The sequence below is a fragment of the Dermacentor andersoni genome, chromosome 7 (assembly GCF_023375885.2).
Source record: "Dermacentor andersoni chromosome 7, qqDerAnde1_hic_scaffold, whole genome shotgun sequence".
Lineage (NCBI taxonomy): Eukaryota > Metazoa > Arthropoda > Arachnida > Ixodida > Ixodidae > Dermacentor > Dermacentor andersoni.
Window position 1 is genome coordinate 49,170,198 of NC_092820.1, and position 16,675 is coordinate 49,186,872.

General features: G+C 42.7%; 1 long non-coding RNA gene across 1 annotated transcript; it reads right to left on the reverse strand.

Annotated features, from left to right (window-relative positions):
• Positions 1-13,317: 13,317 nt before the first annotated feature.
• On the reverse strand, positions 13,318-16,426 carry LOC140219252 (uncharacterized). Its single transcript, XR_011895390.1, has 3 exons — positions 16,086-16,426; positions 15,104-15,242; positions 13,318-14,100 (listed from the first exon to the last, which is right to left on the reverse strand). It is a non-coding gene; the product is annotated as an uncharacterized lncRNA (long non-coding RNA).
• Between the last annotated feature and the right edge of the window lie 249 nt (positions 16,427-16,675).

Here is a 16,675-nt window from a genome sequence, read left to right on the forward strand (position 1 = left end):
TCTTCGCACGATATGCCGTCTATTAAAGATGTCAAATTTATGCCTAGCTATATTTGCGAATATGTACCCGCCAAGGCGGCGCCTACCTTGAATACATTTTCATAATTTTAAGTGTATAACTGTTGAGTACTTAAAATGCGTTGATTACCGTTTCGCTTATTCTCGTTAGGGTATATATGTAACTGCTAAATTCAAGCCCAGTAGCTGTGAGGTCATGCCTACTTAGCAGTACCGCAGTCATGGCCTAGATTTAGTCTAAGGCTGGCACTTCGGCTTCCTTCAGGAGTGCTCGCTTGACAGAAGCTTGGCAAAGCCCGCAGGCTCCTTTGAAGGAAATTTTTTGGACAAGGTTATTGCCTGCACAAGTGGTACCTGGGACCTTCTGGGCTCGGACTCAAGTGATGCATCAATGTGATGCCCAATAAGGGTGCTTTCTCGTACAATTCTCTATGCTAAGTCTTTCCTAGTTAGCATACTGAGAGGGCGCTGTGCACAAGTTAGCCTCATAAAACGAGTCAAGAAATGACACTCGCCAACTTCGCAATTGGTTTTTTTTTTTTTTGATCGTCGGCATCATAGCAATGTTGCGATCTTAGAGCCTCTGCCTGGTATGTGGTAGCTACTGGGGTCGAAGTGAGGTGCACCCAGAAACCTACTGGTTTTCCTGATGAATATAAATGTACCAAGACTTGGCGAACGGTTGGTATATGGCTACTTATCTTAAAAAGTGCTCTAAGGTTTTGACAATATTTGACTAAAGTTCGGGTGCCCTTTTCCCTGAACAAAACATTGGTTAAAGAGTCGAGCACCCCTCCATGCTGTAGAAGATAGACGAATATTCCCTCTGGGTGGCCACCAGTAAAATAGGTAGAAAGCTAATTCTAGCCTGGTTATCAGGAACTATGGCACTTCCAGATGCTTTGGTGGACACCTTATTCGAAACTTGGCACCATGAGACCCACCAGGAATGTGTGTCACAATAGAACTTAAGCCACATACTTCGCTCCGTAGCTTGTACCACTTGAAGGAAGCCAAGCACTGGGCCAGGGTTTGGCTTAGGGACACTTTCAGGGAACCAATGGGTGCTTGAAGGTGGTGGGAAATAAACCCTCACCGCTTCGTAGCCTAGCTGACGCCCCAAGACTACAGGTACGAAAAAATCAAAGCCCCTTTCCTAAAGAAAGATGGTTGAAGGTGAAACTTTCTCCCAATGCAAACGGAAAAAAGAGAAAGTCCAAACCAACGACCACGGAACGCACCCAAGAGATTCTGAGCGACCCGATGCTATGCAAATATGATTTGATTGCTTATTTAGGAATGTATTTCTTCAACGTTGAAGTTGAATGAAGACACGTAGGTTAAGTTGCATATCCTTTATTTTAGATCATGTAGCTGTTCATTCACGCAGACAGACACACACATTCTGGAACACTCTGTATTGGCACAGTATATATATATATATATATATATATATATATATATATATATATATATATATATATATATATATATATATATATATATATATATATATATCAATAGAAGCCATCAAATACTGACAGTAAGGCAACATAGGGGAAATTACATGTGCCTGATGAACCACGTAAAGAAACGATAATTGAATGGAAATAGAAGTGGATGAAAATAAAACTTGCCGCAGGTGAGGAACGATCCCACAACCTTTGCATTTCGCGTGCGATGCTCTACCAATTGAGCTACCGGCACCATTTCCCCATGAGCCTACCTGGGTATTTATGTTTGCTTGTAGAGCCCTGGGAGTGTTAGCCAGCGCCACCACTCACAAACCTTGGCGGCGGATGTGGAACATTCTTTCTGCCGCAGGCGTCACGAGAGCGTCATCTTTTTGGGTGAAGGCAACCGGTAAATAAACCCACACATGCTTCGTGAAGGCATCATTGTTGCCGGATTTGAGACCCTCATTATGAAATGAACGCGAAGAAAGGGGGATAAACGAGGTGCCCGATTTTCGTTACTTACTTCATAACAAGCCCACACACACTGACACCAAGGACAATAACCAGCCAAAAATTCCATCAAGCTATTGGCCTACATGTCTGTTGGCTCTACGTAATTTCGGACCTTGAAGGTCTACCAGTCTGTTGGTCTACCACTCTATCGGTCTACCAGTCTGTCGGTCTACCAATCTGTTGGTCTACCTGTCTGTAGGTCTACCAGTCTGTCGGTCTACCTGTCTATCGGTCTACCAGTCTGTCGGTCTACCAGTCTATCGGTCTACCAGTCTATCGGTCCCTACTAGTTTGTCGGTTAACCGCAGAAAAGCATGATTGCATCAATTTTGAGACATATTGGCACAGCTGCTACGTAGGCTGAAGGACTAACATTTTTTGTGTGTCTCAACCATCTTATATTCCAGTCAGTAGGCAAGCATGTGCACATTCCACGCTCCATTTTTAACAGGACAAACAAAATTCAGGAAAATGAAGCTATATTTGCATTCGACGTGAGCAATTTGGTTTTGTTGTTACATTGACGAAATCAGTGGTGCAAAAGACCAACTGTCTTGAAGAAAATTCTGGAACAGTTGCCTCCCCTTTTGAAGCAGATGGGAAGAGAAAATCATGAAATGCAGAATATACTGTCTTATTGAAAAATATACACCATTCATATTTATTACAGAAAGGGTACTTTTACGGAAACGTAGGGAAAAACATATTATATGTGGGCAAGAATACAGGCTTACAGTATTACAGATAATTCAAATGACAAAATTGTACTAAATGCTTCATCATAAATGAGTCGCAGTCAATAACGAGAAAGTGACCTGAACAACTGACGAATTAACGGCTGTTAAAAATGCTTCCTGTACTAACCAAAGACAGCATGAATGGAATGAAGCTTTCATTCTTCTGCTCTCTTTGGCCCAGGCTCGGTGCAATGTTCCTCTAAAATGCCATATTGTAGTAGGGTGGCAGCACAGATGACTGCTCTTGCTTCAAAGATCTTACCACTGTGATTATTATATAAGTACTTGGTTGTCATAGCACGATTACCTGCCTCAGGATGCAGAAAACAAAAAATGACAACTGACCCGAATATATTATTACTGGATGAATGAATTTACTGGATGGATGAATTTTACAGGTACACAGAAGCCAGAATATAGATTTCAAAAGCTATATAGCATAAAAACTGTCAGATAACAAATAGGGCTGTACTATATAGTAGCCGAATTTAACAAAAGTGCGGCAGATAACAGAGGAGACCACAAAAACATACATATAGTGAGGCAGCCTGAAAAAAAAAACTTGTAACAGGCCAATTTGTTAATTTCCACCTGCTTGCCGAAAAATAGGTTGCCTTTCCGAGGCACATTATTCCTGTTCAGGAACTTCTATACCACAATCAGTTGTGACGAGTTAGAAGAGATGCAACAGTATCCTTCGGTAATAAATAAATAAGTAAATAAATAAATAAATAAAAATGAATAAGTCCTTCCCACACTTGTATTGACCACACCTCTGGTTGGTGCAGCTTTAGCACAGTCCGTTTTATTTGTATAACGGATGTAACAGTTGCAACAAAACAGCACAGACGGAAGAGTAAAAGGGCAAGAACAAAACAAGGACACAGTGGGCAACCCACACTTGTGTTTGAGTGTGTCCCATTCTATGTCAGCTTGTTAGTGCTCTATTACCCTTTCTTGGTGACATGCAACAGGAGGGTTAAAGGCAACAAAATTCCACATCACAGCCTTCAAGTTCAGCACTGTAGCGTATGTCACACTTGCCGAGGCAATAGCTCAAGTACTTTGTGTGTGCCTTCACTAAGCGGGTGAACGAAGAACACTTAAGTCTAGTGATGACTGCTTGGGCTATCGCCCCTTTTTGGAAGAAAAGATTCTGGGCCCGTGGTGAAGAGTTGATTGTGCCCGACGTGCCATAAAGTCACTGTTGAACTTTCTAGATGAGTCTGGTTTAGACGATCGCCTCTAGATTTTGTGAGACATGCAGACAGTGCAAAATGGGTTTGTATGATCACTTATTGTGTGGACAAGATTACTCTTGCGTGTATTGCGTCTACAGTGCTCCTCCGCATAGTGGATGTGTATATGGTAGCTCATTGTACTATAACATAATCAGACGCCACCTGCTCTTCCATGTATTTATCATTTCCACTTTCCTCAGGCAGGAGTAGCAGGCTGGAGACAGGCTCTCTAGGCCGACCTCTCCTCTTTTCTATTCATTAAAATCTCCTCTTCCTCCATGGCATGAGAGTATGGATTTATGTGACATCTGGGAACCTGAAGGCTCCGACTGATACACTTATTCAAGACGTTGATGTCCGTGGCTGATCTTACACACAATTCAACGCCGCTGCACGTCGCCAAGCTTTTGTGACAAATGTTTGTGGACTCTTTTCATCCGCTTGTCTGCCATTGTCCGCCCATGTAGATGGCAAGCAACGCTGCATAGAAAGTGAAACTATTAACATCATAAAGGAAACACAGAGCTAAGCACATTTCTTTATTACTCCATGGGTACATTCAGAAGTCACTGAAGCGCAGTATGTAGGCAAAGGTAAATTTAGTTTGCAAGGGAAGCCACTACTGCTTGTGAACGCAAGAATTAATTTCCTTAAAAAAGTAAGTGCGCTATTATTGTTCTGCACGGTCATGTGTAACAGTGGTGTGCTTGATTACTTCCTATTTAATATGAAGCTATGAAGCATCCATGTATAAAAGCTATTACACCTACTACTAGTGAGATACTATCAATATGAAATGCGAACGGAGCTCCTACCTGAAGGTAAAGTCTGCGCCCGTGCAGTCGTCACCATTGACGTGCAGATACTTCCGGTTTAGCCGTACTGCGCAATGATTTTCCCTCTACACTGCAATATCTTAGTTTCTGTTCTGGTTGTCTTTTATTTGAAAGCGAAAGGGAATGGTGGAGTAATGACGACAGCGCAAACTGTACCACTACGTTTCATTTGACAGCAATAGCATATATGGTTTCGCCGCACTGGGAAATAATACTCACCCTGCACTGTGATATTTTTGCTTCTGTGTTCTTATATTTTTCTTCTGTCACATTCAAATAAAAGGGAGCCAGAACAGAAACGAAAAGGGGGAGCATCATCATGCAGTGTATTCAAACCGCATGGGCACGCCTGCCGGTGGTGATGACCGGACGGTGCACACTTAACCTTCAGTTATGCTCTACGCTGTTCACGCTTTATTTGACGCCGATAGTACCACGGTATGTTCCATATGACTTGCAATGCATGAGCACTTGTTAACACCTGACCATATTGAGCATCTTAGTATACCTACAGTGATGAGAAATAAAGATATGGCTAACTATCCGAGTGCAGCAAGTTGCTGCACTAACTTCAGTAATGCACCGGTGATGGCAGCTTGCGGTCTTGTGCAAAATTGTAGTCAGAAATCTAGCACATAATAGGAAAATATGGCAAACAGTTGCCAGACAAGTACTATCTGCTGAAAGACCATGGTAGCAATAACTCTATTACAGAAGCCTTCAATTTTCTATTTGCTGCAAAAATACTGAATTCAGCATCACATGCACAAATAACAGAGCTAAAATATTTTTTTTGTTTCCATCATTCAATGGTAGAACTTAACACAAGGCGAATAATCAAAATTTATGTGCCAGTTTTAGGTAAAATAAACAACATTATAATAAAAAAAAAACATGAACAAGATCAATATGTAAACTTTCAAAAGCCCACAGGAAAAAAATATATACCCTTTAGAGACGAGATTTTTTCCACCGTGAGCGGCGGCTTTGCCTCGGTGTAAGCGAGCGAACGTGCCTTGCTTGAAAGTGTTCCTGTGACACTCCTCGTCTTTAATTGGTCTGCAGTTCAAAACACGGTAGCAGCGCTTCTGCAGAACATTGAATCTCTGGAGGCACTAAACAAACTGTTCCAGGCTTTCTGGTCCAACCAGAAGCCACTGCCTGCATATACCTGCATTACACAAAGAAATAATCACTCACAAATTAGAAGCACTCACAGGCCTATATCACTTTTTATTTCTTTTTGTTTTATCAGAGGGCTAGCTGTCAACTCCATACCTACAGTGTCGTGCCAGATTTCCTTGAATGCAAAAAAGATCACTTATGTACAGAAAATGGAGAGTGTGGCTTCATGGCCATAGAGTTTCGTTAAAAGTTATGTCACAAAAATTGAAAATTACGAAAATTGGACATAGTGGTCGCAACCTGCTAATGCATGTGCTGGTCTGGCTGACCAGCACACTGTTTCCTGCGTCGCTTGCAACCACTGAGCCAGGCTGTGTAGTGGTTGATTTTCGCCCAACGACTGTCTTGCCGAAAGGCAGATACAGATCACATACACTATCCCTTCCTTTTTCGCGATGTGCTTCTCCGCATTCAAAATACCATAATAAGCTTGGCACACTTCTATTGCTGTCTTCTAAGCTTATGGCTCAATATCGGGCATCGGCTGTGGCTTCTGTTAGAATGTATAGTGTCCTTTGCCCTTCTCGCCCCTAATATCCAGTTTAACGCTTTCAACGAAGTGATCACAACGTGGCTTCAAATACTGCACTGACCCATGCATCAGTAATACTTTTTGACCAACCCTAAGTCCCCAATTTCAGCGACACCCACAAATCAGTTGTAAAGAAACCCTACAAAAATAAATTTTGGTGCGTTTTGTAATGGCTCCATTAAAAGATCTTGTAATAAGTTGTTGCATTTTCAAGAAATTGGGGCATCCTACCATTATAGAACCAGCAGATATCCAACAGTGAATAAAAAACAGAGGTAGAAAAAAACTGTGTCAGTTCATGTTTCAAGACAACAGGCTGGACATGCTAACAGTGTGCTACCTGTACTTAAAAACAACTATACTTTTCTTAGGGCCTGGTCAGCGGCCAGTAAAAGTATGCTAGTATGAATTGGCTAGCATGAAGGGGGGTGGGGCGTTGGGGCTGCTTAACATAGTGCACACCTTTATTGATTTCTGAATGAACACCAAAATGCTATGTTAGTAAACAGAAAAATAAAATAATACTGGTGCTTTACATATTGTAGGACTTCCAAATGCATGCCTGCGAGCTGCCACAGAATAAATTCAGCTCATTCAAGCTGCAGCTCAATTTATCACTTTGTTACAACATTTGTGACAAAGGTGTGATTACCTTTCCGTCATCCCTTCTGGAGCCTATCACTAACTCTGAGGGGGCATGCTCAAAATCTCCAACCTCCTCACAATGAAGATCGCCTGCACAACAAAATGAGGTTTCCAACGCACAAAGTACAAACAGTGTAAGTAAGAACAAAGTAATTGGCATAATAGAATTCCTGGGAATAAATAACATATCGCATAGAACAAATAACTAGCACCCTGTTATAGAAATAAAAAGGCTGGTATGAAAATGGAACCAGTCGCAGTCAGCAGAGTATTTACCCTATCGAGTGTACATTTTAATAAACCTTAAAACAAACAAACTGAAGTTAAAAATTATTCAAGAAATAAGGAAATGAAAATCGCACATGACTTCAGGGCCTAAGGGATAAATAAAATAATAAAGCTTGCCTTTAATAAAACCAAGGATGCTCAAGTACATAAACTTCCTATCCTTTGTGTCCTATGCTTTATAGACCTATATTCCGGAGGTGAATCACTACAACCAGAGACCGCTAGGCATGCCAACGATACACTGAGTCAGGAGTCCTCAACTTATTACTATCAATAGACACAAAAAAGGAAACGGCCCGGACAATATTACCAACACTTTTCTTCAAAGATATGCCGAAGTCAACGCGAAATATCCACATCTAATATTTAACAAATCCTTATCAACATGTAGCCTTGCAAAGGAATGGAAAATAGCCAAAGTAATCCCCGTTCATAAAGCAGGAAGCAAAAGTGGTGTTGGTAATTACAGACCAGTATCGCTAACGTCCACAGTAGGGAAATTATTAGAGCATATCATATTAAAGCATATCACGAGCTATCCAGAGCAAGCAGAAATATTATCGCCTATCCAGCATGGTTTCCGGTGGGGACTTTCAACAATAACCCAATTACTTGAATTAACGCATGACTTATCCCAAAGCATTGATAATCAAAAACAAGTTGACTTAATAGCATTATATTTTTCGAAGGCGTTTGATAGAGTAACCCATCAAAAACTAATCAGCAAACTGAAAACAACTTTAGGCGATGGTTCTATTGTCAATTGGATTGAAGATTACTTAACCAACCGGTTTCAGTATGTCGTTGTTAACAATGAAATTTCTTCCATTGTACCAGTTACATCGGGGGTGCCTCAAGGGTGCGTCCTTGCTCCCACTTTATTCCTTATTTTTATTAATGATTTGCCCTCTAACATCCACGTTAAAATGAAGCTTTTTGCCGACGACTGCATTCTTTATAACGAAATAACTCTATAAATGACCACGTTGATTTAAACAGCGCCCTTAACGATGTAGTGAAGTGGTGTAAAAAGTGGCAGATGGAGCTGAGCATTAAATAAACTGCCTTTTTATCTATAACCCGCAAAAAACATAGGTCTGACTTCGAATACACTATCAATAACATACCACTCACCCGAGTTCATGGGCTTAAATATCTTGGCTTGATCATTTCACATCACCTAAGATGGGAATCTCATATTAACAGTATCATATCATCTGGTTTAAAACGGCTGTTCTTCCTCAGAAGAAGACTTCGAGCTGCGCCCCCGGAAAATAAACTGCTATCATACAACGCATTTATTCGCCCAGTTCTCGAATATGGTAACACAATTTGGTTTCCTTATACACAACAGCTTATTAACAAACTAGAAGGAGTGCAGCGAAAGGCAATTAGATTCATCTTTAACAAATACAAGAATAGCGATTCACCTACCCAACTGCTAAAACAAGCCGGTATTCCTACTCTGCGAAACCGCGCCAAACTAGCAAGACTAAAATTATTGTTCCAATTAATACACAATGCATTACGAATAAATACTTCGTTGTATATATCCCTAGCTGACACCAGACCTTCCCGCCATAAGCATTTATTAACACTTAAAGAATATGCATTTCGCACTAACTGTTTTAGATATTCGTTCTTTCCTCTTGCAATAAGAGAATGGAATAGCCTGGCCCCTTCACAACGACTAACACATCGTTGCCGAAATTTATAACCCTTGTAGAAGAGCTGTTGCGCAATAATTAGATTATGTTAGCCGGAAATAACACCACTCACGTCATTGTATAAAATGAAATAAGGGGCCGTATTCTGTAGCGGTTCCTTTGGGAACCGGTTCCCTTTGGCTGTTACTTCTGGATTACGTCACTCGGAGAAAGAGTGGAACGGGGCGGCGTGAGGGGAACCAATCAACGAGCGGCGGTCTGCCGGAAGATCACGTCATCATTTTTGTTTGTACTTAGGGGACGGTATAGCAATTGAAGGATGTTGCTGGTTTGATAAAAAAACATTGGTTTGTATAGAACACTTGCAAATATATTTTCAGTAATAAATGTGAGCTTGCGGCGCAGACCGCTACTGGGAGTTGTAATTTTATTTGTTTTGTTTTCTTATTTAGTCGCTAGGTGGTGTGCCATACGTTATGCAAACAAGTTGCCTCGCGTTGTTTACGTTTTGGACTTGCCAGTTTGCGCGCCGAATCCGAAACTGGGTCCTCATGTTTGAGCGAGGCCGCGCGATATACTCGTGTCATTTGTTGAAGAGCACCCCTACCTTGCGAAGGCGTCGTGTGTGCTGGGTCAACAGCTGACGGCGGCGCGCAAGGAGGAGCTCTGGCAGCCAGTGACTGCCTTGCTGAATGCTGAGGGCCCGGCAGTGAAAACTGCAGCCCAATGGCGCGGCGTGTGGAAGAAAGATGTGTATAACGCCCGCCGTGATGCAGCCGCCTTGCACGCCGAAAGCAGGTAAGCACACTCGTTGACGGAGCTTTTGCGCACCATATTCTAACAAACAGTTAATCACAGAGGAACCGGAGGAGGCAGCCTGCCCGGACCGCGAGGGCGCGTCCTCTCCCTAGTTGGAAGGGCGAGCGCCATCGGAGTCTGCCCGCCGTTCTTCGAGCCCGACGAAGAGGTGAACATCAGCGCATGGGTTTCAATAGGTCAACGCCAAGTCGACGCGCTGTCGCGATTTATGGCAACACACACGCTTTTAATTTTTCAACTTTGCCCCGTGCGGTCCGTTTATGGAACGCACTACCAGATACCATTGCATGCCAATATAAACACACTGCATTTCGCAATCTGCTAAACGATCAATATGCCGTTTCAACCGTCTAAACACGTCATGTCTTTTGTAATTTTCTTGCATTTTTTCTACAAGTTAAAGAATTTCAGTGGTCCCAATTTCTTTACAATACTTACTACTGTATAACATGCAAAAATGTTTACAATGTTATTATGCTATTATGTTGTTGTTTACCATTTATTGTTATTGCTCTACATATTGTATTTGCTAATGTAATAATTTTCCATGTTCTGTGCGTACTCCTTTCATTATGCTTCAGTTTATTTCTTTCCCGATTCCATACTAATATGTTACCGTATTTCCCCATTTACACTATACCTTCTCGAAGGCCTGTAAGGTACATGTAAAAAAATAAATAAATATTTACAATGTTTGCAGATGACTGTATAGTATATAGGGTCATCAACAGCGAATCTGACCAACAAGCACTACAACACGATTTGGATTTGATTGCCATATGGTGTGAAAAATGGAAAATGTCACTGAATGAGAAAAAGAGTGTCCACGTCACCTTTACCTGGAAGAGCTCATACGACAGCAATCGTAACACTATAAATAATGCTACTCTTGAACAAGTGTCAGAATATAAATACTTAGATGTATTTTTTTCTGCTGATCTAAGGTGGAACAGACACGTTACTCATGTTACGAACAAGGCTGTCGGAGCATTAGATTTTTTGAAACGTAACTTTAGTAGCTTGCCACAGAAACTTAGGGAGCAACTGTATTTCACACATGTGCGCAGTACACTGGTGTATGCGTGTGTTTGCTGGGATCCATATGCTACAGAACTTGTAGATAAACTAGAAAAAGTGCAGAACAGGGCAGTTCGGTTTGTCCTTGGCAATTATGACAGGATGCTTAGCATGACAGAAAGCAAAAAAGCATTAAATTGGCATCTTCTTGAACACCGTCGCCGAAATCTCAGATTAAAATTTCTTCATAACATATACCACTCTAATACGGGGATAGCCAGGTAATTGTATTTTCAGCCGCCCACATATGTTTCTAAAAGGCGAAATCACAAATTAAAAATATGTGAGATTCCTTTTGACCCTCTATTGCATGAATTATGAAAGTCATTTTTTCAGCTTTCATTATTGATTGAATGAACAAACATGACTGTAATAATAAAGATAAAGCTTTGTGCCAAATATGGCACACCATGAAGATGGCTGAGCGCTCTTGCTGCCATGGGCGGAAAACAAAGCTTCACGGATGGTGGCCTTTTAATGTGATGTGGGGAATGAAATGAAACAGTTGTTTGCTGCGTTCAGGCACAGATGAATGTTTCACTTCTTCTATCTTACCAACGACTTGTTTGTGCAAGGTGGCCGCTTACATCTTTGTTTCTTCTCGTCAAATTCTGGCCAGTGGCTGACTTGGTCAGATCGGTCGTCTTTGGGTGGCATTGCGGCCGCTGGTCCCTGTGCTTTTTTGACTTGAACATGGAATTCGATGTCCTGACTAGAAGTCCTTCCTGGTCGCTAGTTGGGTAGGCACTTGTTATGCGAGGTAAGGCATTCTGCAATTTCTGCTTTTAATTGAGCCAGCGGTAGTACTTGTCTCCTCCTAAGCTGCTCCTGCACCCTCCTGTACAATACCCATGCTGTTAGTACCGATAAGTCTAGCATAGGCGTAAAAATTCGAAAGTGCCATTTCTTCGACATCTGATATGTATACAGTAAAGTCCAAACAGAGAGTCCAGCAGGTCGACACCACCCATGTGCCTGTTATGGACCTTTACTACGCTGGGGCAATCAATTTCGCGAAACACCTTGGCGGAGGTAAACCAGCGCTGAGTCTTTTGGACTGGATCTCTCCCATCAAAGCTCGACAGAAATGTCACGGCGCGGTTGTCGTATCAACGCACACACGATAACTCTACGTCATCTATCGCGCTTGTGAGTGCCTCTGAAGCACCACTTCCTTTACATTTCAGTTCCTTTTCACTTTTCAGGCGGCTGTTTGGTAGACAATTCGCCCTCACCGAACCGATCGTCAAAATTACATCTTGTGATAGAGTGACCTGCAGCTTCGGGCTATTCAACAGATGGCAGCACGTTACCATATGTTGTATTTCAAGTTCATACTGTGCCAAATATGGCACACACCGATTTCGGTTTCTCTGCTGTAGTTGCAGGCAAAATTGAGAAAACTAGTAACTGCCTTGAATTGGCGAGGCCAAAAAATATGCCAAAATAATTTTTCTACGTTTCTGCGGTCGAACTTTTCAGAGAAAAAAAAAACCAATTGCTCGTGTTTGCCCCCTCCGAGTTTCACGTCGCATCCCAAAATCTACTTCACCTCTGTTTTGCGTATCACTCAAGAGATGGCAGCACTTGCCCATAATAAGTGCGCATAACTACGAGATTTACTCTGACGGTATCACATTCCCAACTGGGAATCTCACACATGCGAAAAAGAATGGTAACCGGTATGTGCCAAATATGGGACGCCATGCAATAGAGGGTTAAAAGTGACGCTTTCCGCTACTCTTTCTATGTTCGTACTATAAGAGACTGGAATACTCTACCACCTGACACTGTCTGTATTTGTTCAAATGATGATTTCTTCCATGCTTTATGAGTGTAATTCTGAGTGTTCATTTATATGAGTTGTACCCTCCCTGCTGTAATGCCTGAATGGCGAAACAGGTACCCAATGAATAAAATGAATAAATAAAGAAATGTTTCATTGTCATGATTTTGTTTATATTGTTGCACCTTGTTAAGCAGCAATTACGAGCATTATGTGAAATCATTTGTGCAAGAAATGCAATGTTGAAGCAACTCTTGAGTTTAAACAAAGCAGTAGTAAGCATGAGTGTCTGCTATTTAACGAAATCCTGCTCCAATAAGTGCTTGACATGTTTCGTTTGTTGCTATACGTTTCAATATGTGCTATACAGATTGCTGACGACATTTCAGTTGCTGTGTAACTCATGCTGCTCTTCGTGTCACACATGAACAGACATCTTCAGCTTTGGAACAATGCATACTGCACAGTAAAATAGGCATTGCAAAGCAATATTCAACAATGCAAGATTGGTTGCCATTCACCTTGGAAATAACCTTTATTTAAAGAAAATTCCCTGGCGAGACAATATTCAAAAGCACAGTGAACAAAGCAAAGGAGTAACATAATGGCACATGGTTATTTGTCACTGCATGTGTATCTGTCATGCTCAACATAGACAAATCATGTGCTTTCCACTACTGCAGTATGCAGCATACTATGATTAGCCACATGTGAGCACACGCAATGTGTTATGTTGAAGTGCACGGCCTATTTACTTTTATGATAATAAAAATAAAACATGTTACACCAGCACATGTCTCCACCTCATTTGCCAGCGAATGCGCCGGCACACACTTTGCAGGTAGGCAATGCGCAAATTTCTGGGCAGCCGAAACACACCAACTATGGATTCACGCACCGCACGGCCTCTTTGAAACAAAGCTCGAGAAGGCTGTACAGGGTGCGCCTGCGGTGGCACCTGTACTTGAAGCGGCACTTGTGCCTGGGCTGGCTCCTGTGCGCTGTCGTCATGTGCACCGTCGTCACCTGGGTCGTCTGGCAGAGGCACGTTTGCTGCACGGCAGAGGTTATGCAGCGCTGCACAAGCTGCAACAATAGTGGCTGCTTTCTGAGGCGAGTAGTGGAGCACCCGATACCTCTGCAGGCATCGGAAGCGGCTCTTGACGACTCCTATGCACCGCTCAACGGCATTTCGCATTGATGCGTGTGCCTCATTATAGCGCCCCTCTGCCGTGAGGTGATTTGGGTGACCAGACACAGGAGTCATGATCCATGGCTCTAGCGGGTACCCAGAGTCCCCTGTAAAGTGTCGCACGTCAGTGAACGAACGTGGATACATTAAGGCACAATGCAAGAACACAGTCTACGCCAGGGCCCTTTTACAACAGCAGCGGGTCTTGGATTTATTGTTGCAATATCTATCGAACATTGACCTTCCCAGAAAGTTGTAAAGAAAGTTCGACTCATTTTAAAGAAAAGGCCAATTTCACCTGTTGTCTCGGCTGCAAATCTCATCCTCGGGTCAAGTTGGACATGTAATATTTATTTCATACTGGTGGTTTTCTGCTCCGCTCATCCCATTTGCTTCTCCCTAAATGTACATCCTCCACTAAAACTAATTAGCTCTTCTCTCTTCAGAAGTGTTATTTTATAAAACACTTCTAAGGTCTACTCTCGAATATGCTGCCAGTATCTGGGATCCTTACTCTACTTTTCGTACCTCTTCTCGTGAAGGTACCCGAACTCGAGCCACCCGTTTGATCCTTTATAATCACTCCAGCACCACATGTCGCTGCAACAAAAAAAATTGCAGACATTGTGACACAAAGAAAAATAGCGCAACTTGCACTATTCTACAATATATACTACACCGATCACTAACGTCGATGCCGAAAGTTTCACGCACACGCTTATTCCTTCGTTCCAAGGACAGTGACCAGGAACCAGCTACCCGAGTCCATTGTCACCAACCCTTTTCCATCATACTTGAAAACTGCCATTTCGACGTGTTCTGTAGAATTACACCCCTGCCTGTAACGCTCTACGTGGCATTCAGTGTATTGAAATTAATAAGTAAATAAACAGAATAACATGTCAGCTGTTGTATACATGCTGGTAAAAATATCTGCCTTCTAAGAGAGACATGTTTCTCTCGATAGTCGCTGCAGGTTCATTAGGTACTGCTACATTCACAACACATTTCTAGCAAATCACGCTTTCTTAAAGCTTGCTAGGATGCAAAACTATTTGACTGTGTATGTTTTACATGTGGAAGAAGCACTGCTACTTTAGGTGCACTTACCAAGCAAGACTTCTCCATGAAGTAACAGGCCACGAGTGAGGCGGCGGCGAAATGCAGAATGCCTCCAAACGAAATAATCGTGGCACGATCCCGGAAACCGTGGGTCAATTGCCAGGATATTCAGCTTTGCATCACACACCTCGTAAGAGAAAGCAAAGAGAAGGTGTCAATGCCACTGCAACAAATATCTGGCACAAACTTTTGCTTACAACACTACTTGCCAATCAGTTACTGTTCAGTCAGCCAACACAATTACAGAAAAGTAGATATCAACATACGCAGTAGGCAGTTGAACTAATCATCAGCATGATAACAATGTTATCTACAAATGCAATGTTGGCATGTGTACATGTGCTCATGTATGGCGTGCGGTCACAACACAATGTGCAAAATAATTCCTTTGGTTTCTTCCGTCCATATTGTACAAGATTCTGCTAGAGAGTGCCACCTGTGTTTTTTTCTTGTTTTTCCAGACAAAGTGCCTATTACAAGCGAAAGAACGCGGAAGTGGCAGCATGTGCCGTATTAACAGCTAGAGCAAATGGGTGTCCACACATTCTCATTCTCCCTCACACCATTTTCATTGATGGGATGCTCCTTTTCACGTTTACAGTCTGTTGGCCACAATGCTTTAGTTTTACGTCGAATAAGAATCACAAGGGCTCGTCTTCTGTTAGGATCGCTCGCAGACGAAGACTCCCGTCACTGCTACGGCGTCTATTCCGGTTTAAGTCGCGCGTAATGCGTTTACATTGTAGCATCGAAAAGGCTATTCAACTGTGATTAGAGAGCACTGAAAAAGTGCGGCCGGGTTCTCTTGCCAAGATCAAAGTCGTCATTACACATACAACACAAACGCTACTTTCTCGAATAGGAACGCAAGTATTACCGGCAATTGATGAAAAATAACGAAACGAAGTTTTTTACAACGTGCACTCGCGCAATCACATATCGAAAATATTTGTCAATGAACAATATTCACGACCATGCAGTTGAGGGCGTAATACCCTTTACGGCTCCAGTACGATTCTGTTTCGCCGGGGCCGAGCTTCTTAGGGCGAACGATGGCTATCAGACTCCCGTCCACACATCCTAGAACTCCTGGAATTTTTCCACGGCTAAGAAAGCCTTCCTTGACGGCGGCTTTCTGTTGCGCCGTGGATGGGAATCTAACCCATCCTTTTTCTTTGCCCACAACCGTAATGGCCTTGGCGACGGCTGTAATGATCCGGCTGATCGAAGGCTGCGACAGTGCAATCGCTTCTTCATTCCCGACGCACTGTTGAAAGCTCCCGGTGGCAAAAAACCGCAGCGCGCACAGCACTTTCACCGTAATGTCGACACCACGAAATCTTTGAGGTCCGAGATGTCCTTCCAGCTCATCGCAAAGACGTCACACTATGTCTTTGGAGAGCCTAAAATGCCTTCGAAACTCTTCTTCGGCCATGCCGAACGGGTCGCGTCGTTGCCTCTCGTCGCGTCGTTGTCTTTCGGCACTCCCCAGCAACACAACCAAAGGAGCCGCCATTGCCGTCTCTGTCTCGTCTCGTCTAGGTGCCGGCTCGTCAGCTG